Below are 25,499 nucleotides of genomic sequence, written 5' to 3'. Positions count from 1 at the left end.
AATTTTCTTTTTTACAAATTTCTGAGTTGCTCGTACTAAGAGCCACACATATAGATGCAATTTTTTGGTGAGCTCAAGGTACTGGCTGTGTATCTTTGTTGCAAAATTTTTGAGTGGCTGGTACTAGCAGATACTCATTTACTTGTAATTTTTTTAGTTGCTGGTAGTAACCAGTAATTACCGCTAAGTTTACTTGCCACAAACACGTCAACTGTGGCTGTGTAGTACGCTTTGTTGAAAACGAAGCCTTTCTTGAGACGAGGATATTTACAAACAATACGTCGAAAACACTAGATATAAGAAAACGTGCGACAAAAGAAGGAATAGACTGTATCTGGCAGACTGCACCGCAAATGAAATAAAATGCCTCAATGAAACACTTAAATGTAACAAATTAATGGAAACTTGCTCTGGGTACACTGATGCGCACGCAAAAATATTGAAATCTGCTGAAATTTCAATATCGTGTATACACTGCAGAGTTGTGCGCAACACATGCAGCTGCAGGAGTTCTTTCCACAAAGAACAAAATACGAGAAAACGGCGCTTGTTAAGTGTCCTATATCGGTGTAACTGGGCAATGATGGCAATAATGAAAAGAAATAGCCCGGACTGAACACAAGAACGCAAACTGCTCATATGGCATTACAAGGGGGTGAGGATATAAAAGACGTTGCGCTAGACTCGATGAACTGGCTCAGTCATCCAGGAACTCGATATCAGGTTCCGGTCCAAGCTCCTCGTCCAGTGCGTCCATGTCAATCTTGCAGGGCGGAAGTGCGGCGATAAACTCCCGAGCACGTTCCTCCCTCCACCGAAGCTCAGCCGAACTCTGGCGACGCTTCCCATCCCTTTCCTCGACCTCCTCCCCAACACGCTTCCGCTTTTGTCCCCGTTGACGAACATCTACTTGCACTCGCAAAGCTTCCCCGTCAGCTTCCTTGCAGGCGGTTTCCAGCATGGCGGTCAGCTTCCCAACTAGTCTCTCGAGAAGCAATCGACGCCATATTCCCTCGTGCCTCTTAGATTTGCGTATGTCTCGGAGCTTGCTCAACGCTGCGGAAAGAACAAAGTCGGCATCACTCATCCTGCTTGATACGTAGCACCGTTTGCTTACCCGAATGACACTGGAATCAGAGAAACAGGAAGAGCAGTCCAGCCCGTGCAGGAACCGAGAACACAATGATTCGGTCTAAGGGAAACGCAGTTTTCTGTTGGCCTTCCCTCTTTCCACCGCGTTCCTTGAACCCACTTTCCCAAAAGGAGGCACTCGAAAGGCGAAGTGGGCAGTGACCTCGACACGGACGCACGTGCCGTAAGCGCGGTTGAAGTAGAAAGGGGAGAACCAGAAAAAAAAGGCAGGGTGGGGGACAAACAGGTTGCACGTGGTTATTTACCGTGCATATTCGAGCGCGAGAGAGCAGAAAATGGTAAAGGAAAGGTAAGAGGCGAGGGAAAAAAATAAACAATGCGTATTCCAAGATACGGCAGCGTTTACAGCGAAATATTGCGATCCGAGGGGTCAGTGACGAGTGCCGTCACGTGAGTTGTCTTCAAGAACCTTGAGCAATGGTTTTGTCTGTACATGCTTACACTTTTGGCGTCCGTTTGCTTTCATGCCTATAAGCGAGAATTCTCATAAGACCGTCATCTTGGAAAACATAAACCAGTACGTTAAGCGCTTGGTCCTTGCAGCAAGTTTTTCCCTAATCAATTATGGCTGCTCGTGCTAGCACCGACGAATTTCGTTTCTTATCTTTTCGAGCTGCTTGTACTCACAACCAGTCACTTTGTTTTCATTTTCGTGAGGTACTGCTACTAACAGCCAATTTAATTTTCTTTTTTACAAATTTCTGAGTTGCTCGTACTAAGAGCCCCACATATAGATGCAATTTTTTGGTGAGCTCAAGGTACTGGCTGTGTATCTTTGTTGCAAAATTTTTGAGTGGCTGGTACTAGCAGATACTCATTTACTTGTAATTTTTTTAGTTGCTGGTAGTAACCAGTAATTACCGCTAAGTTTACTTGCCACAAACACGTCAACTGTGGTTGTGTAGTACGCTTTGTTGAAAACGAAGCCTTTCTTGAGACGAGGATATTTACAAAATATACGTCGAAAACACTAGATATAAGAAAACGTGCGACAAAAGAAGGAATAGACTGTATCTGGCAGACTGCACCGCAAATGAAATAAAATGCCTCAATGGAACGCTTAAATGTAACAAATTAATGGAAACTTGCTCTGGGTACACTGATGCGCACGCAAAAATATTGAAATCTGCTGAAATTTCAATATCGTGTATACACTGCAGAGTTGTGCGCAACACATGCAGCTGCAGGAGTTCTTTCCACAAAGAACAAAATACGAGAAAACGGCGCTTGTTAAGTGTCCTATATCGGTGTAACTGGGCAATGATGGCAATAATGAAAAGAAATAGCCCGGACTGAACACAAGAACGCAAACTGCTCATATGGCATTACAAGGGGGTGAGGATATAAAAGACGTTGCGCTAGACTCGATGAACTGGCTCAGTCATCCAGGAACTCGATATCAGGTTCCGGTCCAAGCTCCTCGTCCAGTGCGTCCATGTCAATCTTGCAGGGCGGAAGTGCGGCGATAAACTCCCGAGCACGTTCCTCCCTCCACCGAAGCTCAGCCGAACTCTGGCGACGCTTCCCATCCCTTTCCTCGACCTCCTCCCCAACACGCTTCCGCTTTTGTCCCCGTTGACGAACATCTACTTGCACTCGCAAAGCTTCCCCGTCAGCTTCCTTGCAGGCGGTTTCCAGCATGGCGGTCAGCTTCCCAACTAGTCTCTCGAGAAGCAATCGACGCCATATTCCCTCGTGCCTCTTAGATTTGCGTATGTCTCGGAGCTTGCTCAACGCTGCGGAAAGAACAAAGTCGGCATCACTCATCCTGCTTGATACGTAGCACCGTTTGCTTACCCGAATGACACTGGAATCAGAGAAACAGGAAGAGCAGTCCAGCCCGTGCAGGAACCGAGAACACAATGATTCGGTCTAAGGGAAACGCAGTTTTCTGTTGGCCTTCCCTCTTTCCACCGCGTTCCTTGAACCCACTTTCCCAAAAGGAGGCACTCGAAAGGCGAAGTGGGCAGTGACCTCGACACGGACGCACGTGCCGTAAGCGCGGTTGAAGTAGAAAGGGGAGAACCAGAAAAAAAAGGCAGGGGGGGGGGGACAAACAGGTTGCACGTGGTTATTTACCGTGCATATTCGAGCGCGAGAGAGCAGAAAATGGTAAAGGAAAGGTAAGAGGGGAGGGAAAAAAATAAACAATGCGTATTCCAAGATACGGCAGCGTTTACAGCGAAATATTGCGATCCGAGGGGTCAGTGACGAGTGCCGTCACGTGAGTTGTCTTCAAGAACCTTGAGCAATGGTTTTGTCTGTACATGCTTACACTTTTGGCGTCCGTTTGCTTTCATGCCTATAAGCGAGAATTCTCATAAGACCGTCATCTTGGAAAACATAAACCAGTACGTTAAGCGCTTGGTCCTTGCAGCAAGTTTTTCCCTAATCAATTATGGCTGCTCGTGCTAGCACCGACGAATTTCGTTTCTTATCTTTTCGAGCTGCTTGTACTCACAACCAGTCACTTTGTTTTCATTTTCGTGAGGTACTGCTACTAACAGCCAATTTAATTTTCTTTTTTACAAATTTCTGAGTTGCTCGTACTAAGAGCCACACATATAGATGCAATTTTTTGGTGAGCTCAAGGTACTGGCTGTGTATCTTTGTTGCAAAATTTTTGAGTGGCTGGTACTAGCAGATACTCATTTACTTGTAATTTTTTTAGTTGCTGGTAGTAACCAGTAATTACCGCTAAGTTTACTTGCCACAAACACGTCAACTGTGGCTGTGTAGTACGCTTTGTTGAAAACGAAGCCTTTCTTGAGACGAGGATATTTACAAACAATACGTCGAAAACACTAGATATAAGAAAACGTGCGACAAAAGAAGGAATAGACTGTATCTGGCAGACTGCACCGCAAATGAAATAAAATGCCTCAATGGAACACTTAAATGTAACAAATTAATGGAAACTTGCTCTGGGTACACTGATGCGCACGCAAAAATATTGAAATCTGCTGAAATTTTAATATCGTGTATACACTGCAGAGTTGTGCGCAACACATGCAGCTGCAGGAGTTCTTTCCACAAAGAACAAAATACGAGAAAACGGCGCTTGTTAAGTGTCCTATATCGGTGTAACTGGGCAATGATGGCAATAATGAAAAGAAATAGCCCGGACTGAACACAAGAACGCAAACTGCTCATATGGCATTACAAGGGGGTGAGGATATAAAAGACGTTGCGCTAGACTCGATGAACTGGCTCAGTCATCCAGGAACTCGATATCAGGTTCCGGTCCAAGCTCCTCGTCCAGTGCGTCCATGTCAATCTTGCAGGACGGAAGTGCGGCGATAAACTCCCGAGCACGTTCCTCCCTCCACCGAAGCTCAGCCGAACTCTGGCGACGCTTCCCATCCCTTTCCTCGACCTCCTCCCCAACACGCTTCCGCTTTTGTCCCCGTTGACGAACATCTACTTGCACTCGCAAAGCTTCCCCGTCAGCTTCCTTGCAGGCGGTTTCCAGCATGGCGGTCAGCTTCCCAACTAGTCTCTCGAGAAGCAATCGACGCCATATTCCCTCGTGCCTGTTAGATTTGCGTATGTCTCGGAGCTTGCTCAACGCTGCGGAAAGAACAAAGTCGGCATCACTCATCCTGCTTGATACGTAGCACCGTTTGCTTACCCGAATGACACTGGAATCAGAGAAACAGGAAGAGCAGTCCAGCCCGTGCAGGAACCGAGAACACAATGATTCGGTCTAAGGGAAACGCAGTTTTCTGTTGGCCTTCCCTCTTTCCACCGCGTTCCTTGAACCCACTTTCCCAAAAGGAGGCACTCGAAAGGCGAAGTGGGCAGTGACCTCGACACGGACGCACGTGCCGTAAGCGCGGTTGAAGTAGAAAGGGGAGAACCAGAAAAAAAAGGCAGGGGGGGGGGGGACAAACAGGTTGCACGTGGTTATTTACCGTGCATATTCGAGCGCGAGAGAGCAGAAAATGGTAAAGGAAAGGTAAGAGGGGAGGGAAAAAAATAAACAATGCGTATTCCAAGATACGGCAGCGTTTACAGCGAAATATTGCGATCCGAGGGGTCAGGGACGAGTGCCGTCACGTGAGTTGTCTTCAAGAACCTTGAGCAATGGTTTTGTCTGTACATGCTTACACTTTTGGCGTCCGTTTGCTTTCATGCCTATAAGCGAGAATTCTCATAAGACCGCCATCTTGGAAAACATAAACCAGTACGTTAAGCGCTTGGTCCTTGCAGCAAGTTTTTCCCTAATCAATTATGGCTGCTCGTGCTAGCACCGACGAATTTCGTTTCTTATCTTTTCGAGCTGCTTGTACTCACAACCAGTCACTTTGTTTTCATTTTCGTGAGGTACTGCTACTAACAGCCAATTTAATTTTCTTTTTTACAAATTTCTGGGTTGCTCGTACTAAGAGCCACACATATAGATGCAATTTTTTGGTGAGCTCAAGGTACTGGCTGTGTATCTTTGTTGCAAAATTTTTGAGTGGCTGGTACTAGCAGATACTCATTTACTTGTAATTTCTTTAGTTGCTGGTAGTAACCAGTAATTACCGCTAAGTTTACTTGCCACAAACACGTCAACTGTGGCTGTGTAGTACGCTTTGTTGAAAACGAAGCCTTTCCTGAGACGAGGATATTTACAAACAATACGTCGAAAACACTAGATATAAGAGAACGTGCGACAAAAGAAGGAATGGACTCTATCTGGCAGACTGCACCGCAAATGAAATAAAATGCCTCAATGGAACACTTAAATGTAACAAATTAATGGAAACTTGCTCTGGGTACACTGATGCGCACGCAAAAATATTGAAATCTGCTGAAATTTCAATATCGTGTATACACTGCAGAGTTGTGCGCAACACATGCAGCTGCAGGAGTTCTTTCCACAAAGAACAAAATACGAGAAAACGGCGCTTGTTAAGTGTCCTATATCGGTGTAACTGGGCAATGATGGCAATAATGAAAAGAAATAGCCCGGACTGAACACAAGAACGCAAACTGCTCATATGGCATTACAAGGGGGTGAGGATATAAAAGACGTTGCGCTAGACTCGATGAACTGGCTCAGTCATCCAGGAACTCGATATCAGGTTCCGGTCCAAGCTCCTCGTCCAGTGCGTCCATGTCAATCTTGCAGGGCGGAAGTGCGGCGATAAACTCCCGAGCACGTTCCTCCCTCCACCGAAGCTCAGCCGAACTCTGGCGACGCTTCCCATCCCTTTCCTCGACCTCCTCCCCAACACGCTTCCGCTTTTGTCCTCGTTGACGAACATCTACTTGCACTCGCAAAGCTTCCCCGTCAGCTTCCTTGCAGGCGGTTTCCAGCATGGCGGTCAGCTTCCCAACTAGTCTCTCGAGAAGCAATCGACGCCATATTCCCTCGTGCCTCTTAGATTTGCGTATGTCTCGGAGCTTGCTCAACGCTGCGGAAAGAACAAAGTCGGCATCACTCATCCTGCTTGATACGTAGCACCGTTTGCTTACCCGAATGACACTGGAATCAGAGAAACAGGAAGAGCAGTCCAGCCCGTGCAGGAACCGAGAACACAATGATTCGGTCTAAGGGAAACGCAGTTTTCTGTTGGCCTTCCCTCTTTCCACCGCGTTCCTTGAACCCACTTTCCCAAAAGGAGGCACTCGAAAGGCGAAGTGGGCAGTGTCCTCGACACGGACGCACGTGCCGTAAGCGCGGTTGAAGTAGAATGGGGAGAACCAGAAAAAAAAGGCAGGGGGGGGGACAAACAGGTTGCACGTGGTTATTTACCGTGCATATTCGAGCGCGAGAGAGCAGAAAATGGTAAAGGAAAGGTAAGAGGGGAGGGAAAAAAATAAACAATGCGTATTCCAAGATACGGCAGCGTTTACAGCGAAATATTGCGATCCGAGGGGTCAGTGACGAGTGCCGTCACGTGAGTTGTCTTCAAGAACCTTGAGCAATGGTTTTGTCTGTACATGCTTACACATTTGGCGTCCGTTTGCTTTCATGCCTATAAGCGAGAATTCTCATAAGACCGTCATCTTGGAAAACATAAACCAGTACGTTAAGCGCTTGGTCCTTGCAGCAAGTTTTTCCTTATCAATTATGGCTGCTCGTGCTAGCACCGACGAATTTCGTTTCTTATCTTTTCGAGCTGCTTGTACTCACAACCAGTCACTTTGTTTTCATTTTCGTGAGGTACTGCTACTAACAGCCAATTTAATTTTCTTTTTTACAAATTTCTGAGTTGCTCGTACTAAGAGCCACACATATAGATGCAATTTTTTGGTGAGCTCAAGGTACTGGCTGTGTATCTTTGTTGCAAAATTTTTGAGTGGCTGGTACTAGCAGATACTCATTTACTTGTAATTTCTTTAGTTGCTGGTAGTAACCAGTAATTACCGCTAAGTTTACTTGCCACAAACACGTCAACTGTGGCTGTGTAGTACGCTTTGTTGAAAACGAAGCCTTTCCTGAGACGAGGATATTTACAAACAATACGTCGAAAACACTAGATATAAGAGAACGTGCGACAAAAGAAGGAATAGACTCTATCTGGCAGACTGCACCGCAAATGAAATAAAATGCCTCAATGGAACACTTAAATGTAACAAATTAATGGAAACTTGCTCTGGGTACACTGATGCGCACGCAAAAATATTGAAATCTGCTGAAATTTCAATATCGTGTATACACTGCAGAGTTGTGCGCAACACATGCAGCTGCAGGAGTTCTTTCCACAAAGAACAAAATACGAGAAAACGGCGCTTGTTAAGTGTCCTATATCGGTGTAACTGGGCAATGATGGCAATAATGAAAAGAAATAGCCCGGACTGAACACAAGAACGCAAACTGCTCATATGGCATTACAAGGGGCTGAGGATATAAAAGACGTTGCGCTAGACTCGATGAACTGGCTCAGTCATCCAGGAACTCGATATCAGGTTCCGGTCCAAGCTCCTCGTCCAGTGCGTCCATGTCAATCTTGCAGGGCGGAAGTGCGGCGATAAACTCCCGAGCACGTTCCTCCCTCCACCGAAGCTCAGCCGAACTCTGGCGACGCTTCCCATCCCTTTCCTCGACCTCCTCCCCTACACGCTTCCGCTTTTGTCCCCGTTGACGAACATCTACTTGCACTCGCAAAGCTTCCCCGTCAGCTTCCTTGCAGGCGGTTTCCAGCATGGCGGTCAGCTTCCCAACTAGTCTCTCGAGAAGCAATCGACGCCATATTCCCTCGTGCCTCTTAGATTTGCGTATGTCTCGGAGCTTGCTCAACGCTGCGGAAAGAACAAAGTCGGCATCACTCATCCTGCTTGATACGTAGCACCGTTTGCTTACCCGAATGACACTGGAATCAGAGAAACAGGAAGAGCAGTCCAGCCCGTGCAGGAACCGAGAACACAATGATTCGGTCTAAGGGAAACGCAGTTTTCTGTTGGCCTTCCCTCTTTCCACCGCGTTCCTTGAACCCACTTTCCCAAAAGGAGGCACTCGAAAGGCGAAGTGGGCAGTGTCCTCGACACGGACGCACGTGCCGTAAGCGCGGTTGAAGTAGAAAGGGGAGAACCAGAAAAAAAGGCAGGGGGGGGGACAAACAGGTTGCACGTGGTTATTTACCGTGCATATTCGAGCGCGAGAGAGCAGAAAATGGTAAAGGAAAGGTAAGAGGGGAGGGAAAAAAAATAAACAATGCGTATTCCAAGATACGGCAGCGTTTACAGCGAAATATTGCGATCCGAGGGGTCAGTGACGAGTGCCGTCACGTGAGTTGTCTTCAAGAACCTTGAGCAATGGTTTTGTCTGTACATGCTTACACATTTGGCGTCCGTTTGCTTTCATGCCTATAAGCGAGAATTCTCATAAGACCGTCATCTTGGAAAACATAAACCAGTACGTTAAGCGCTTGGTCCTTGCAGCAAGTTTTTCCCTAATCAATTATGGCTGCTCGTGCTAGCACCGACGAATTTCGTTTCTTATCTTTTCGAGCTGCTTGTACTCACAACCAGTCACTTTGTTTTCATTTTCGTAAGGTACTGCTACTAACAGCCAATTTAATTTTCTTTTTTACAAATTTCTGAGTTGCTCGTACTAAGAGCCACACATATAGATGCAATTTTTTGGTGAGCTCAAGGTACTGGCTGTGTATCTTTGTTGCAAAATTTTTGAGTGGCTGCTACTAGCAGATACTCATTTACTTGTAATTTTTTTAGTTGCTGGTAGTAACCAGTAATTACCGCTAAGTTTACTTGCCACAAACACGTCAACTGTGGCTGTGTAGTACGCTTTGTTGAAAACGAAGCCTTTCTTGAGACGAGGATATTTACAAACAATACGTCGAAAACACTAGATATAAGAAAACGAGCGACAAAAGAAGGAATAGACTGTATCTGGCAGACTGCACCGCAAATGAAATAAAATGCCTCAATGGAACACTTAAATGTAACAAATTAATGGAAACTTGCTCTGGGTACACTTATGCGCACGCAAAAATATTGAAATCTGCTGAAATTTCAATATCGTGTATACACTGCAGAGTTGTGCGCAACACATGCAGCTGCAGGAGTTCTTTCCACAAAGAACAAAATACGAGAAAACGGCGCTTGTTAAGTGTCCTATATCGGTGTAACTGGGCAATGATGGCAATAATGAAAAGAAATAGCCCGGACTGAACACAAGAACGCAAACTGCTCATATGGCATTACAAGGGGCTGAGGATATAAAAGACGTTGCGCTAGACTCGATGAACTGGCTCAGTCATGCAGGAACTCGATATCAGGTTCCGGTCCAAGCTCCTCGTCCAGTGCGTCCATGTCAATCTTGCAGGGCGGAAGTGCGGCGATAAACTCCCGAGCACGTTCCTCCCTCCACCGAAGCTCAGCCGAACTCTGGCGACGCTTCCCATCCCTTTCCTCGACCTCCTCCCCAACACGCTTCCGCTTTTGTCCCCGTTGACGAACATCTACTTGCACTCGCAAAGCTTCCCCGTCAGCTTCCTTGCAGGCGGTTTCCAGCATGGCGGTCAGCTTCCCAACTAGTCTCTCGAGAAGCAATCGACGCCATATTCCCTCGTGCCTCTTAGATTTGCGTATGTCTCGGAGCTTGCTCAACGCTGCGGAAAGAACAAAGTCGGCATCACTCATCCTGCTTGATACGTAGCACCGTTTGCTTACCCGAATGACACTGGAATCAGAGAAACAGGAAGAGCAGTCCAGCCCGTGCAGGAACCGAGAACACAATGATTCGGTCTAAGGGAAACGCAGTTTTCTGTTGGCCTTCCCTCTTTCCACCGCGTTCCTTGAACCCACTTTCCCAAAAGGAGGCACTCGAAAGGCGAAGTGGGCAGTGACCTCGACACGGACGCACGTGCCGTAAGCGCGGTTGAAGTAGAAAGGGGAGAACCAGAAAAAAAAAGGCAGGGGGGGGACAAACAGGTTGCACGTGGTTATTTACCGTGCATATTCGAGCGCGAGAGAGCAGAAAATGGTAAAGGAAAGGTAAGAGGGGAGGGAAAAAAATAAACAATGCGTATTCCAAGATACGGCAGCGTTTACAGCGAAATATTGCGATCCGAGGGGTCAGTGACGAGTGCCGTCACGTGAGTTGTCTTCAAGAACCTTGAGCAATGGTTTTGTCTGTACATGCTTACACTTTTGGCGTCCGTTTGCTTTCATGCCTATAAGCGAGAATTCTCATAAGACCGCCATCTTGGAAAACATAAACCAGTACGTTAAGCGCTTGGTCCTTGCAGCAAGTTTTTCCCTAATCAATTATGGCTGCTCGTGCTAGCACCGACGAATTTCGTTTCTTATCTTTTCGAGCTGCTTGTACTCACAACCAGTCACTTTGTTTTCATTTTCGTGAGGTACTGCTACTAATAGCCAATTTAATTTTCTTTTTTACAAATTTCTGAGTTGCTCGTACTAAGAGCCACACATATAGATGCAATTTTTTGGTGAGCTCAAGGTACTGGCTGTGTATCTTTGTTGCAAAATTTTTGAGTGGCTGGTACTAGCAGATACTCATTTACTTGTAATTTCTTTAGTTGCTGGTAGTAACCAGTAATTACCGCTAAGTTTACTTGCCACAAACACGTCAACTGTGGCTGTGTAGTACGCTTTGTTGAAAACGAAGCCTTTCCTGAGACGAGGATATTTACAAACAATACGTCGAAAACACTAGATATAAGAGAACGTGCGACAAAAGAAGGAATAGACTCTATCTGGCAGACTGCACCGCAAATGAAATAAAATGCCTCAATGGAACACTTAAATGTAACAAATTAATGGAAACTTGCTCTGGGTACACTGATGCGCACGCAAAAATATTGAAATCTGCTGAAATTTCAATATCGTGTATACACTGCAGAGTTGTGCGCAACACATGCAGCTGCAGGAGTTCTTTCCACAAAGAACAAAATACGAGAAAACGGCGCTTGTTAAGTGTCCTATATCGGTGTAACTGGGCAATGATGGCAATAATGAAAAGAAATAGCCCGGACTGAACACAAGAACGCAAACTGCTCATATGGCATTACAAGGGGCTGAGGATATAAAAGACGTTGCGCTAGACTCGATGAACTGGCTCAGTCATCCAGGAACTCGATATCAGGTTCCGGTCCAAGCTCCTCGTCCAGTGCGTCCATGTCAATCTTGCAGGGCGGAAGTGCGGCGATAAACTCCCGAGCACGTTCCTCCCTCCACCGAAGCTCAGCCGAACTCTGGCGACGCTTCCCATCCCTTTCCTCGACCTCCTCCCCAACACGCTTCCGCTTTTGTCCCCGTTGACGAACATCTACTTGCACTCGCAAAGCTTCCCCGTCAGCTTCCTTGCAGGCGGTTTCCAGCATGGCGGTCAGCTTCCCAACTAGTCTCTCGAGAAGCAATCGACGCCATATTCCCTCGTGCCTCTTAGATTTGGGTATGTCTCGGAGCTTGCTCAACGCTGCGGAAAGAACAAAGTCGGCATCACTCATCCTGCTTGATACGTAGCACCGTTTGCTTACCCGAATGACACTGGAATCAGAGAAACAGGAAGAGCAGTCCAGCCCGTGCAGGAACCGAGAACACAATGATTCGGTCTAAGGGAAACGCAGTTTTCTGTTGGCCTTCCCTCTTTCCACCGCGTTCCTTGAACCCACTTTCCCAAAAGGAGGCACTCGAAAGGCGAAGTGGGCAGTGTCCTCGACACGGACGCACGTGCCGTAAGCGCGGTTGAAGTAGAAAGGGGAGAACCAGAAAAAAAAGGCAGGGGGGGGGACAAACAGGTTGCACGTGGTTATTTACCGTGCATATTCGAGCGCGAGAGAGCAGAAAATGGTAAAGGAAAGGTAAGAGGGGAGGGAAAAAAATAAACAATGCGTATTCCAAGATACGGCAGCGTTTACAGCGAAATATTGCGATCCGAGGGGTCAGTGACGAGTGCCGTCACGTGAGTTGTCTTCAAGAACCTTGAGCAATGGTTTTGTCTGTACATGCTTACACATTTGGCGTCCGTTTGCTTTCATGCCTATAAGCGAGAATTCTCATAAGACCGTCATCTTGGAAAACATAAACCAGTACGTTAAGCGCTTGGTCCTTGCAGCAAGTTTTTCCCTAATCAATTATGGCTGCTCGTGGTAGCACCGACGAATTTCGTTTCTTATCTTTTCGAGCTGCTTGTACTCACAACCAGTCACTTTGTTTTCATTTTCGTGAGGTACTGCTACTAACAGCCAATTTAATTTTCTTTTTTACAAATTTCTGAGTTGCTCGTACTAAGAGCCACACATATAGATGCAATTTTTTGGTGAGCTCAAGGTACTGGCTGTGTATCTTTGTTGCAAAATTTTTGAGTGGCTGGTACTAGCAGATACTCATTTACTTGTAATTTCTTTAGTTGCTGGTAGTAACCAGTAATTACCGCTAAGTTTACTTGCCACAAACACGTCAACTGTGGCTGCGTAGTACGCTTTGTTGAAAACGAAGCCTTTCCTGAGACGAGGATATTTACAAACAATACGTCGAAAACACTAGATATAAGAGAACGTGCGACAAAAGAAGGAATAGACTCTATCTGGCAGACTGCACCGCAAATGAAATAAAATGCCTCAATGGAACACTTAAATGTAACAAATTAATGGAAACTTGCTCTGGGTACACTGATGCGCACGCAAAAATATTGAAATCTGCTGAAATTTCAATATCGTGTATACACTGCAGAGTTGTGCGCGACACATGCAGCTGCAGGAGTTCTTTCCACAAAGAACAAAATACGAGAAAACGGCGCTTGTTAAGTGTCCTATATCGGTGTAACTGGGCAATGATGGCAATAATGAAAAGAAATAGCCCGGACTGAACACAAGAACGCAAACTGCTCATATGGCATTACAAGGGGCTGAGGATATAAAAGACGTTGCGCTAGACTCGATGAACTGGCTCAGTCATCCAGGAACTCGATATCAGGTTCCGGTCCAAGCTCCTCGTCCAGTGCGTCCATGTCAATCTTGCAGGGCGGAAGTGCGGCGATAAACTCCCGAGCACGTTCCTCCCTCCACCGAAGCTCAGCCGAACTCTGGCGACGCTTCCCATCCCTTTCCTCGACCTCCTCCCCAACACGCTTCCGCTTTTGTCCCCGTTGACGAACATCTACTTGCAATCGCAAAGCTTCCCCGTCAGCTTCCTTGCAGGCGGTTTCCAGCATGGCGGTCAGCTTCCTAACTAGTCTCTCGAGAAGCAATCGACGCCATATTCCCTCGTGCCTCTTAGATTTGCGTATGTCTCGGAGCTTGCTCAACGCTGCGGAAAGAACAAAGTCGGCATCACTCATCCTGCTTGATACGTAGCACCGTTTGCTTACCCGAATGACACTGGAATCAGAGAAACAGGAAGAGCAGTCCAGCCCGTGCAGGAACCGAGAACACAATGATTCGGTCTAAGGGAAACGCAGTTTTCTGTTGGCCTTCCCTCTTTCCACCGCGTTCCTTGAACCCACTTTCCCAAAAGGAGGCACTCGAAAGGCGAAGTGGGCAGTGTCCTCGACACGGACGCACGTGCCGTAAGCGCGGTTGAAGTAGAAAGGGGAGAACCAGAAAAAAAAGGCAGGGGGGGGACAAACAGGTTGCACGTGGTTATTTACCGTGCATATTCGAGCGCGAGAGAGCAGAAAATGGTAAAGGAAAGGTAAGAGGGGAGGGAAAAAAATAAACAATGCGTATTCCAAGATACGGCAGCGTTTACAGCGAAATATTGCGATCCGAGGGGTCAGTGACGAGTGCCGTCACGTGAGTTGTCTTCAAGAACCTTGAGCAATGGTTTTGTCTGTACATGCTTACACATTTGGCGTCCGTTTGCTTTCATGCCTATAAGCGAGAATTCTCATAAGACCGTCATCTTGGAAAACATAAACCAGTACGTTAAGCGCTTGGTCCTTGCAGCAAGTTTTTCCCTAATCAATTATGGCTGCTCGTGCTAGCACCGACGAATTTCATTTCTTATCTTTTCGAGCTGCTTGTACTCACAACCAGTCACTTTGTTTTCATTTTCGTGAGGTACTGCTACTAACAGCCAATTTAATTTTCTTTTTTACAAATTTCTGAGTTGCTCGTACTAAGAGCCACACATATAGATGCAATTTTTTGGTGAGCTCAAGGTACTGGCTGTGTATCTTTGTTGCAAAATTTTTGAGTGGCTGCTACTAGCAGATACTCATTTACTTGTAATTTTTTTAGTTGCTGGTAGTAACCAGTAATTACCGCTAAGTTTACTTGCCACAAACACGTCAACTGTGGCTGTGTAGTACGCTTTGTTGAAAACGAAGCCTTTCTTGAGACGAGGATATTTACAAACAATACGTCGAAAACACTAGATATAAGAAAACGAGCGACAAAAGAAGGAATAGACTGTATCTGGCAGACTGCACCGCAAATGAAATAAAATGCCTCAATGGAACACTTAAATGTAACAAATTAATGGAAACTTGCTCTGGGTACACTTATGCGCACGCAAAAATATTGAAATCTGCTGAAATTTCAATATCGTGTATACACTGCAGAGTTGTGCGCAACACATGCAGCTGCAGGAGTTCTTTCCACAAAGAACAAAATACGAGAAAACGGCGCTTGTTAAGTGTCCTATATCGGTGTAACTGGGCAATGATGGCAATAATGAAAAGAAATAGCCCGGACTGAACACAAGAACGCAAACTGCTCATATGGCATTACAAGGGGCTGAGGATATAAAAGACGTTGCGCTAGATTGGATGAACTGGCTCAGTCATCCAGGAACTCGATATCAGGTTCCGGTCCAAGCTCCTCGTCCAGTGCGTCCATGTCAATCTTGCAGGGCGGAAGTGCGGCGATAAACTCCCGAGCACGTTCCTCCCTCCACCGAAGCTCAGCCGAACTCTGGCGACGCTTCCCATCCCTTTCCTCGACCTCCTCCCCAACACGCTTCCGCTTTTGTCCCCGTTGACGAACATCTACTTGCAATCGCAAAGCTTCCCCGTCAGCTTCCTTGCAGGCGGTTTCCAGCATGGCGGTCAGCTTCCTAACTAGTCTCTCGAGAAGCAATCGACGCCATATTCCCTCGTGCCTCTTAGATTTGCGTATGTCTCGGAGCTTGCTCAACGCTGCGGAAAGAACAAAGTCGGCATCACTCATCCTGCTTGATACGTAGCACCGTTTGCTTACCCGAATGACACTGGAATCAGAGAAACAGGAAGAGCAGTCCAGCCCGTGCAGGAACCGAGAACACAATGATTCGGTCTAAGGGAAACGCAGTTTTCTGTTGGCCTTCCCTCTTTCCACCGCGTTCCTTGAACCCACTTTCCCAAAAGGAGGCACTCGAAAGGCGAAGTGGGCAGTGTCCTCGACACGGACGCACGTGCCGTAAGCGCGGTTGAAGTAGAAAGGGGAGAACCAGAAAAAAAAGGCAGGGGGGGGACAAACAGGTTGCACGTGGTTATTTACCGTGCATATTCGAGCGCGAGAGAGCAGAAAATGGTAAAGGAAAGGTAAGAGGGGAGGGAAAAAAATAAACAATGCGTATTCCAAGATACGGCAGCGTTTACAGCGAAATATTGCGATCCGAGGGGTCAGTGACGAGTGCCGTCACGTGAGTTGTCTTCAAGAACCTTGAGCAATGGTTTTGTCTGTACATGCTTACACATTTGGCGTCCGTTTGCTTTCATGCCTATAAGCGAGAATTCTCATAAGACCGTCATCTTGGAAAACATAAACCAGTACGTTAAGCGCTTGGTCCTTGCAGCAAGTTTTTCCCTAATCAATTATGGCTGCTCGTGCTAGCACCGACGAATTTCATTTCTTATCTTTTCGAGCTGCTTGTACTCACAACCAGTCACTTTGTTTTCATTTTCGTGAGGTACTGCTACTAACAGCCAATTTAATTTTCTTTTTTACAAATTTCTGAGTTGCTCGTACTAAGAGCCACACATATAGATGCAATTTTTTGGTGAGCTCAAGGTACTGGCTGTGTATCTTTGTTGCAAAATTTTTGAGTGGCTGCTACTAGCAGATACTCATTTACTTGTAATTTTTTTAGTTGCTGGTAGTAACCAGTAATTACCGCTAAGTTTACTTGCCACAAACACGTCAACTGTGGCTGTGTAGTACGCTTTGTTGAAAACGAAGCCTTTCTTGAGACGAGGATATTTACAAACAATACGTCGAAAACACTAGATATAAGAAAACGAGCGACAAAAGAAGGAATAGACTGTATCTGGCAGACTGCACCGCAAATGAAATAAAATGCCTCAATGGAACACTTAAATGTAACAAATTAATGGAAACTTGCTCTGGGTACACTTATGCGCACGCAAAAATATTGAAATCTGCTGAAATTTCAATATCGTGTATACACTGCAGAGTTGTGCGCAACACATGCAGCTGCAGGAGTTCTTTCCACAAAGAACAAAATACGAGAAAACGGCGCTTGTTAAGTGTCCTATATCGGTGTAACTGGGCAATGATGGCAATAATGAAAAGAAATAGCCCGGACTGAACACAAGAACGCAAACTGCTCATATGGCATTACAAGGGGCTGAGGATATAAAAGACGTTGCGCTAGACTCGATGAACTGGCTCAGTCATGCAGGAACTCGATATCAGGTTCCGGTCCAAGCTCCTCGTCCAGTGCGTCCATGTCAATCTTGCAGGGCGGAAGTGCGGCGATAAACTCCCGAGCACGTTCCTCCCTCCACCGAAGCTCAGCCGAACTCTGGCGACGCTTCCCATCCCTTTCCTCGACCTCCTCCCCAACACGCTTCCGCTTTTGTCCCCGTTGACGAACATCTACTTGCAATCGCAAAGCTTCCCCGTCAGCTTCCTTGCAGGCGGTTTCCAGCATGGCGGTCAGCTTCCCAACTAGTCTCTCGAGAAGCAATCGACGCCATATTCCCTCGTGCCTCTTAGATTTGCGTATGTCTCGGAGCTTGCTCAACGCTGCGGAAAGAACAAAGTCGGCATCACTCATCCTGCTTGATACGTAGCACCGTTTGCTTACCCGAATGACACTGGAATCAGAGAAACAGGAAGAGCAGTCCAGCCCGTGCAGGAACCGAGAACACAATGATTCGGTCTAAGGGAAACGCAGTTTTCTGTTGGCCTTCCCTCTTTCCACCGCGTTCCTTGAACCCACTTTCCCAAAAGGAGGCACTCGAAAGGCGAAGTGGGCAGTGAACTCGACGTGGACGCACGTGCCGTAAGCGCGGTTGAAGTAGAAAGGGGAGAACCAGAAAAAAAAGGCAGGGGGGGGGGACAAACAGGTTGCACGTGGTTATTTACCGTGCATATTCGAGCGCGAGAGAGCAGAAAATGGTAAAGGAAAGGTAAGAGGGGAGGGAAAAAAATAAATAATGCGTATTCCAAGATACGGCAGCGTTTACAGCGAAATATTGCGATCCGAGGGGTCAGTGACGAGTGCCGTCACGTGAGTTGTCTTCAAGAACCTTGAGCAATGGTTTTGTCTGTACATGCTTACACTTTTGGCGTCCGTTTGCTTTCATGCCTATAAGCGAGAATTCTCATAAGACCGTCATCTTGGAAAACATAAACCAGTACGTTAAGCGCTTGGTCCTTGCAGCAAGTTTTTCCCTAATCAATTATGGCTGCTCGTGCTAGCACCGACGAATTTCGTTTCTTATCTTTTCGAGCTGCTTGTACTCACAACCAGTCACTTTGTTTTCATTTTCGTGAGGTACTGCTACTAACAGCCAATTTAATTTTCTTTTTTACAAATTTCTGAGTTGCTCGTACTAAGAGCCACACATATAGATGCAATTTTTTGGTGAGCTCAAGGTACTGGCTGTGTATCTTTGTTGCAAAATTTTTGAGTGGCTGGTACTAGCAGATACTCATTTACTTGTAATTTTTTTAGTTGCTGGTAGTAACCAGTAATTACCGCTAAGTTTACTTGCCACAAACACGTCAACTGTGGCTGTGTAGTACGCTTTGTTGAAAACGAAGCCTTTCTTGAGACGAGGATATTTACAAACAATACGTCGAAAACACTAGATATAAGAAAACGTGCGACAAAAGAAGGAATAGACTGTATCTGGCAGACTGCACCGCAAATGAAATAAAATGCCTCAATGGAACACTTAAATGTAACAAATTAATGGAAACTTGCTCTGGGTACACTGATGCGCACGCAAAAATATTGAAATCTGCTGAAATTTCAATATCGTGTATACACTGCAGAGTTGTGCGCAACACATGCAGCTGCAGGAGTTCTTTCCACAAAGAACAAAATACGAGAAAACGGCGCTTGTTAAGTGTCCTATATCGGTGTAACTGGGCAATGATGGCAATAATGAAAAGAAATAGCCCGGACTGAACACAAGAACGCAAACTGCTCATATGGCATTACAAGGGGGTGAGGATATAAAAGACGTTGCGCTAGACTCGATGAACTGGCTCAGTCATCCAGGAACTCGATATCAGGTTCCGGTCCAAGCTCCTCGTCCAGTGCGTCCATGTCAATCTTGCAGGGCGGAAGTGCGGCGATAAACTCCCGAGCACGTTCCTCCCTCCACCGAAGCTCAGCCGAACTCTGGCGACGCTTCCCATCCCTTTCCTCGACCTCCTCCCCAACACGCTTCCGCTTTTGTCCCCGTTGACGAACATCTACTTGCACTCGCAAAGCTTCCCCGTCAGCTTCCTTGCAGGCGGTTTCCAGCATGGCGGTCAGCTTCCCAACTAGTCTCTCGAGAAGCAATCGACGCCATATTCCCTCGTGCCTCTTAGATTTGCGTATGTCTCGGAGCTTGCTCAACGCTGCGGAAAGAACAAAGTCGGCATCACTCATCCTGCTTGATACGTAGCACCGTTTGCTTACCCGAATGACACTGGAATCAGAGAAACAGGAAGAGCAGTCCAGCCCGTGCAGGAACCGAGAACACAATGATTCGGTCTAAGGGAAACGCAGTTTTCTGTTGGCCTTCCCTCTTTCCACCGCGTTCCTTGAACCCACTTTCCCAAAAGGAGGCACTCGAAAGTCGAAGTGGGCAGTGACCTCGACACGGACGCACGTGCCGTAAGCGCGGTTGAAGTAGAAAGGGGAGAACCAGAAAAAAAAGGCAGGGGGGGGGGGACAAACAGGTTGCACGTGGTTATTTACCGTGCATATTCGAGCGCGAGAGAGCAGAAAATGGTAAAGGAAAGGTAAGAGGGGAGGGATGGATGGATGGATGAAAAACTTTATTAGGGTCCTTTAGGGCGCGCCCTAGCGCGCAGCGGGCCGCTCCCACGTCGGGACAGAGAGGCCGAGCCTCTCCGCTGCGTCGCGGGCCCGTTGGACAGCCCATAACTGGTCCTCGAGGTTGGGGCTGTGTAGGACAGCATCCCAGCGGGAAGAAGTGTTACTTTCATCACTGCATAACGCGGGGCATCGCCAGAGCATGTGAGGTAAGTTCGCCAAGTCATTGCATAGTGCACATGCATTTGTCGTCTGAATTTCGGGGTACATCTTGTGAAGAAGTAGGGGGTTTGGGTATGCCCCCGTCTGTAGAAGCCTTAGTGTCAATGCCTGAGGTCTATTGAGTTTGCAATGTGGGAGGGGGTAGATCCTCCGAGCCAAGTAAAAGTGCTTGGTAATTTCGGTGTACGAGGAAGGAGAGTCCCGAGTGTCAGTACCCCCGGCGTCACGCTGCCCGGTAGCTACGCGGTTGATGATCCCTCGCGCAACTCCGTGTGCCGACTCGTTGAGGTTGAGCGGGGCACCCTCGATCTGTCCCATGTGAGCTGGAAACCAGATCAATGTGTGTGGCTTGATTTCTGTGCTTCCTAATATCCCTAGGGCCAGCTCGGATATGGTTCCTTTGGCAAAGGCCCTAACAGCTGATATGGAGTCACTGTAGATTGATGTCCTCTTGTTGTCCAATAAGGCCAACGCTATTGCAGCCTGCTCTGCGATTTCAGAGGACGTCGTCCGAATCGAGATAGCGTTCGTTATTTGGCTTTCATGATTTACGCTAACTACAGCGAAGGCCTGTCCGTCGGCGTAGCGCGCTGCGTCTACGAAACTGTTCTGCGAAGCCCTTTCACGAGCCTTTTCCAGGAGAGCCTTCGCGCGCGCCCGACGTCTTCCCACGTTGTGTTCTGGATGGACGTTTCGTGGGATAGGCGCGACAGTGATGCGGTCCCGCTGCTCTCGAGGGATGCTGCAGAACTTTGTTTTGATTACTCTGGAAGGAACGCCCAGCTCCTGTAAGATGTGCCTTCCAGCTTGTGTGGTAGATAGCCTGATGAACTGGGCCCTCTCCTGTGCTTCCGCTATTTCCTCTAGCGTGTTATGCATGCCAAGTTGAAGTAAGCGTTCCGTGGGAGTGTATACGGGGAGGCCGAGAGCTCTCTTGATTGCTTTCCTGATTAATGCATTGAGTTTATCCCTTTCCGATCTTTGCCAGTTGTGCATGGCCGCGACGTAAGTGAAATGACACATTACGAACGCATGTACCAATCTCACGAGGTTATCTTCTCCGAGGCCTTGCTGCCGGTTGGCCACTCTTCTGATTAGTCTGATGGCATTGTCCGTCTTCTTAGTGAGTCGCAGCACTGTCTGGTTGTTTGAACCACTCGACTCTACCATCATGCCGAGAATCCGGATAGCATCCACCCTCGGAATATAGCCTCCGTCTTTTGTGCGCAGTTTTATGTCGCATTCGGCCAGTGGCTTCCATCCCTTTGGTTTCGGGCCTCTGCGCTTGGGTCGATAAAGTAGCAGTTCCGACTTGTGCGGTGAGCACCGAAGGCCCGTGGATTCAAGGTATCTCTCGGTAGCATCAACCGCCTCTTGCAGGGCCGTCTCTACCTGTCCGTCACTACCTCCAGTACACCAGATGGTAACGTCATCTGCGTATATGGTATGACTGATACCGTCAATAGCAGAGAGTGTCCGGGATAGACCGATCATGACTAGGTTAAAGAGGGTTGGGGATATGACTGACCCTTGTGGCGTCCCTTTAGACCCCAGCTTAATCATGTCTGAAGTGAGGTCCCCGATCTTAAGGGTGGCTTCTCTGTCTGATAGGAAAGATCTCGTATAGGAATGAAAGTGCTTCCCCAGGTTTAGGCTCGAGATTGTGTTTAAAACGCACGAGTGAAGAATGTTATCAAATGCCTTTTCGAGATCTAGACCTAGTATGGCTCTCGTGTCCCGCGTATTACAGTCAATAATGTGATGTTTGATGAGCTTCATCGCGTCCTGCGTCGAGAGTCCGACCCTGAAGCCGATCATGTTGTGTGGGTAAATGTCGTGGTCCTCCAGGTAGCGTGAAAGCCTGTTTAGGATTGCGTGCTCAGCAACTTTCCCCACGCACGATGTGAGCGAAATTGGGCGGAGGTTATCGAGGCTGGGCGGCTTGCCTGGCTTGGGGATGAGAATGGTGTTGGCAGATTTCCACATTCCCGGGACTTTACCATTGCTCCACGCTTGGTTAATGATGTCCTTTAGGTATTCGATGGACTTCTCGTCCAGATTCCGTAGAGCTTTGTTTGTGATCTTGTCCGGACCCGGAGCCGATCTGCCGTTGAGGGCGTGGAGCGCCTGCCTGATCTCCTCAATCCCGAATTCTGCGTCGAGCTCGGGGTTCTCGGAGCCTTCGTAGTCAGGGGAAGGTGGTGTAGGGCACGATGCGACTGATAGGTACTTCTGTACGAGTTTCGATAAAATTTCCTTGCTCGAATATTCTCGCTTGGCTGTGTGTAGGGTGCGCGCCAGTGTGTTGCGTTGGTTGGTTCTAGTGTTCGTCTCGTCGAGGAGATGCTTTAGGAGGTTCCAGGTGCCACCGTTGCGCATCTGCCCGTCGATCGAGTTGCACACCTCATCCCATTGCTGTTTACAGAGGGCCCTGCAGTGTTCCTCTATAGTTCGGTTGATTTCCGATATCCTTTTTCTGAGCCTGCGGTTGAGCCGTTGTCCTTTCCACCTGGCGAGGAGGGATTGCTTGGCCTCCAATAGGTGAGCGAGACGGCTGTCCATCTTTTCCACCGGGAGGTCGGTACAAACCTCTTTGGTGGTAGCTTTGATGTCGTGTCTAACCTGTGCAACCCATTGTTCGAGGCTAGGCTTGTCCTCACTCTCCATTCGCTCTTCCCTTATTTTGCGAAATTTGTCCCAGTCTGTGTACTGGAACATGCGCTGTCTCTTCTGGTCGACTTGGAGGTGCGTGGCCAAGATATAATGGTCGCTACCAAAGTCTACCCCGAGGTTTGTCCACTTGACCGCTGCAATGCTCCTGACAAAGGTGAGATCCGGTGTCGTGTCACGGCTCGACGATGTTCCGCATCTGGTGGGGAACGCTGGGTCCGTGACTAGCATCAAGTTAAGGTTTAGAGCCTCACGCCAGAGGTCCTCCCCCTTTTTAGTGTTATATGGGTAGCCCCAGGTGTGGTACGGCGCGTTGAAGTCACCAGCTATGATCAAAGGGGAGTCGCGCGCTAGTTGCGTGGCCTTGGTGATGAGGGCTTTGAAGCGCTGTCGTTGAGCTTTGGGACTACTGTAGACATTCAGGATGAATATACTTTGGCGGTTCGTTGGGCTAGGGATGATCTCTATCATCATGTATTCAACTTTAGTTGCGGTCATCTTAAGGTCGTGAGTGATGTGGGTCAGCTTGTTGTCAACCAGTACGGCGATCCCCCGTCCTTCTTCGTGCTTTGCTACGGGCCTGTAGCCAGACAGCGTGACGTTAGATGTTAATGTTTCTTGTAAAATGATAACATTTGGCTTCTCTGCATGCGAGCGAATATATTGTTGCAGGGGAGCCCTCTTGGGAAGGTAACCCCTGCAATTCCATTGCCACATTTTGAATGAGCTAGTTTGAGTGGCCATCGTGTTGCTCTTGAGTTGCTGTGCTAACCATCGGAGAGCCGATCGCCCCCGAGCTGTTACTAGGGAAAAAATAAACAATGCGTATTCCAAGATACGGCAGCGTTTACAGCGAAATATTGCGATCCGAGGGGTCAGTGACGAGTGCCGTCACGTGAGTTGTCTTCAAGAACCTTGAGCAATGGTTTTGTCTGTACATGCTTACACTTTTGGCGTCCGTTTGCTTTCACGCCTATAAGCGAGAATTCTCATAAGACCGTCATCTTGGAAAACATAAACCAGTACGTTAAGCGCTTGGTCCTTGCAGCAAGTTTTTCCCTAATCAATTATGGCTGCTCGTGCTAGCACCGACGAATTTCGTTTCTTATCTTTTCGAGCTGCTTGTACTCACAACCAGTCACTTTGTTTTCATTTTCGTGAGGTACTGCTACTAACAGCCAATTTAATTTTCTTTTTTACAAATTTCTGAGTTGCTCGTACTAAGAGCCACACATATAGATGCAATTTTTTGGTGAGCTCAAGGTACTGGCTGTGTATCTTTGTTGCAAAATTTTTGAGTGGCTGGTACTAGCAGATACTCATTTACTTGTAATTTTTTTAGTTGCTGGTAGTAACCAGTAATTACCGCTAAGTTTACTTGCCACAAACACGTCAACTGTGGCTGTGTAGTACGCTTTGTTGAAAACGAAGCCTTTCTTGAGACGAGGATATTTACAAACAATACGTCGAAAACACTAGATATAAGAAAACGTGCGACAAAGGAAGGAATAGACTGTACCTGGCAGACTGCACCGCAAATGAAATAAAATGCCTCAATGGAACACTTAAATGTAACAAATTAATGGAAACTTGCTCTGGGTACACTGATGCGCACGCAAAAATATTGAAATCTGCTGAAATTTCAATATCGTGTATACACTGCAGAGTTGTGCGCAACACATGCAGCTGCAGGAGTTCTTTCCACAAAGAACAAAATACGAGAAAACGGCGCTTGTTAAGTGTCCTATATCGGTGTAACTGGGCAATGATGGCAATAATGAAAAGAAATAGCCCGGACTGAACACAAGAACGCAAACTGCTCATATGGCATTACAAGGGGGTGAGGATATAAAAGACGTTGCGCTAGACTCGATGAACTGGCTCAGTCATCCAGGAACTCGATATCAGGTTCCGGTCCAAGCTCCTCGTCCAGTGCGTCCATGTCAATCTTGCAGGGCGGAAGTGCGGCGATAAACTCCCGAGCACGTTCCTCCCTCCACCGAAGGTCAGCCGAACTCTGGCGACGCTTCCCATCCCTTTCCTCGACCTCCTCCCCAACACGCTTCCGCTTTTGTCCCCGTTGACGAACATCTACTTGCACTCGCAAAGCTTCCCCGTCAGCTTCCTTGCAGGCGGTTTCCAGCATGGCGGTCAGCTTCCCAACTAGTCTCTCGAGAAGCAATCGACGCCATATTCCCTCGTGCCTCTTAGATTTGCGTATGTCTCGGAGCTTGCTCAACGCTGCGGAAAGAACAAAGTCGGCATCACTCATCCTGCTTGATACGTAGCACCGTTTGCTTACCCGAATGACACTGGAATCAGAGAAACAGGAAGAGCAGTCCAGCCCGTGCAGGAACCGAGAACACAATGATTCGGTCTAAGGGAAACGCAGTTTTCTGTTGGCCTTCCCTCTTTCCACCGCGTTCCTTGAACCCACTTTCCCAAAAGGAGGCACTCGAAAGGCGAAGTGGGCAGTGACCTCGACACGGACGCACGTGCCGTAAGCGCGGTTGAAGTAGAAAGGGGAGAACCAGAAAAAAAAGGCAGGGGGGGGGGGGACAAACAGGTTGCACGTGGTTATTTACCGTGCATATTCGAGCGCGAGAGAGCAGAAAATGGTAAAGGAAAGGTAAGAGGGGAGGGAAAAAAATAAACAATGCGTATTCCAAGATACGGCAGCGTTTACAGCGAAATATTGCGATCCGAGGGGTCAGTGACGAGTGCCGTCACGTGAGTTGTCTTCAAGAACCTTGAGCAATGGTTTTGTCTGTACATGCTTACACTTTTGGCGTCCGTTTGCTTTCATG

The sequence above is a fragment of the Dermacentor albipictus genome, chromosome 6 (genome assembly GCF_038994185.2).
Source record: "Dermacentor albipictus isolate Rhodes 1998 colony chromosome 6, USDA_Dalb.pri_finalv2, whole genome shotgun sequence".
Classification (NCBI taxonomy): Eukaryota; Metazoa; Arthropoda; class Arachnida; order Ixodida; family Ixodidae; genus Dermacentor; species Dermacentor albipictus.
Note: the sequence above shows the minus strand (reverse complement) of the source record.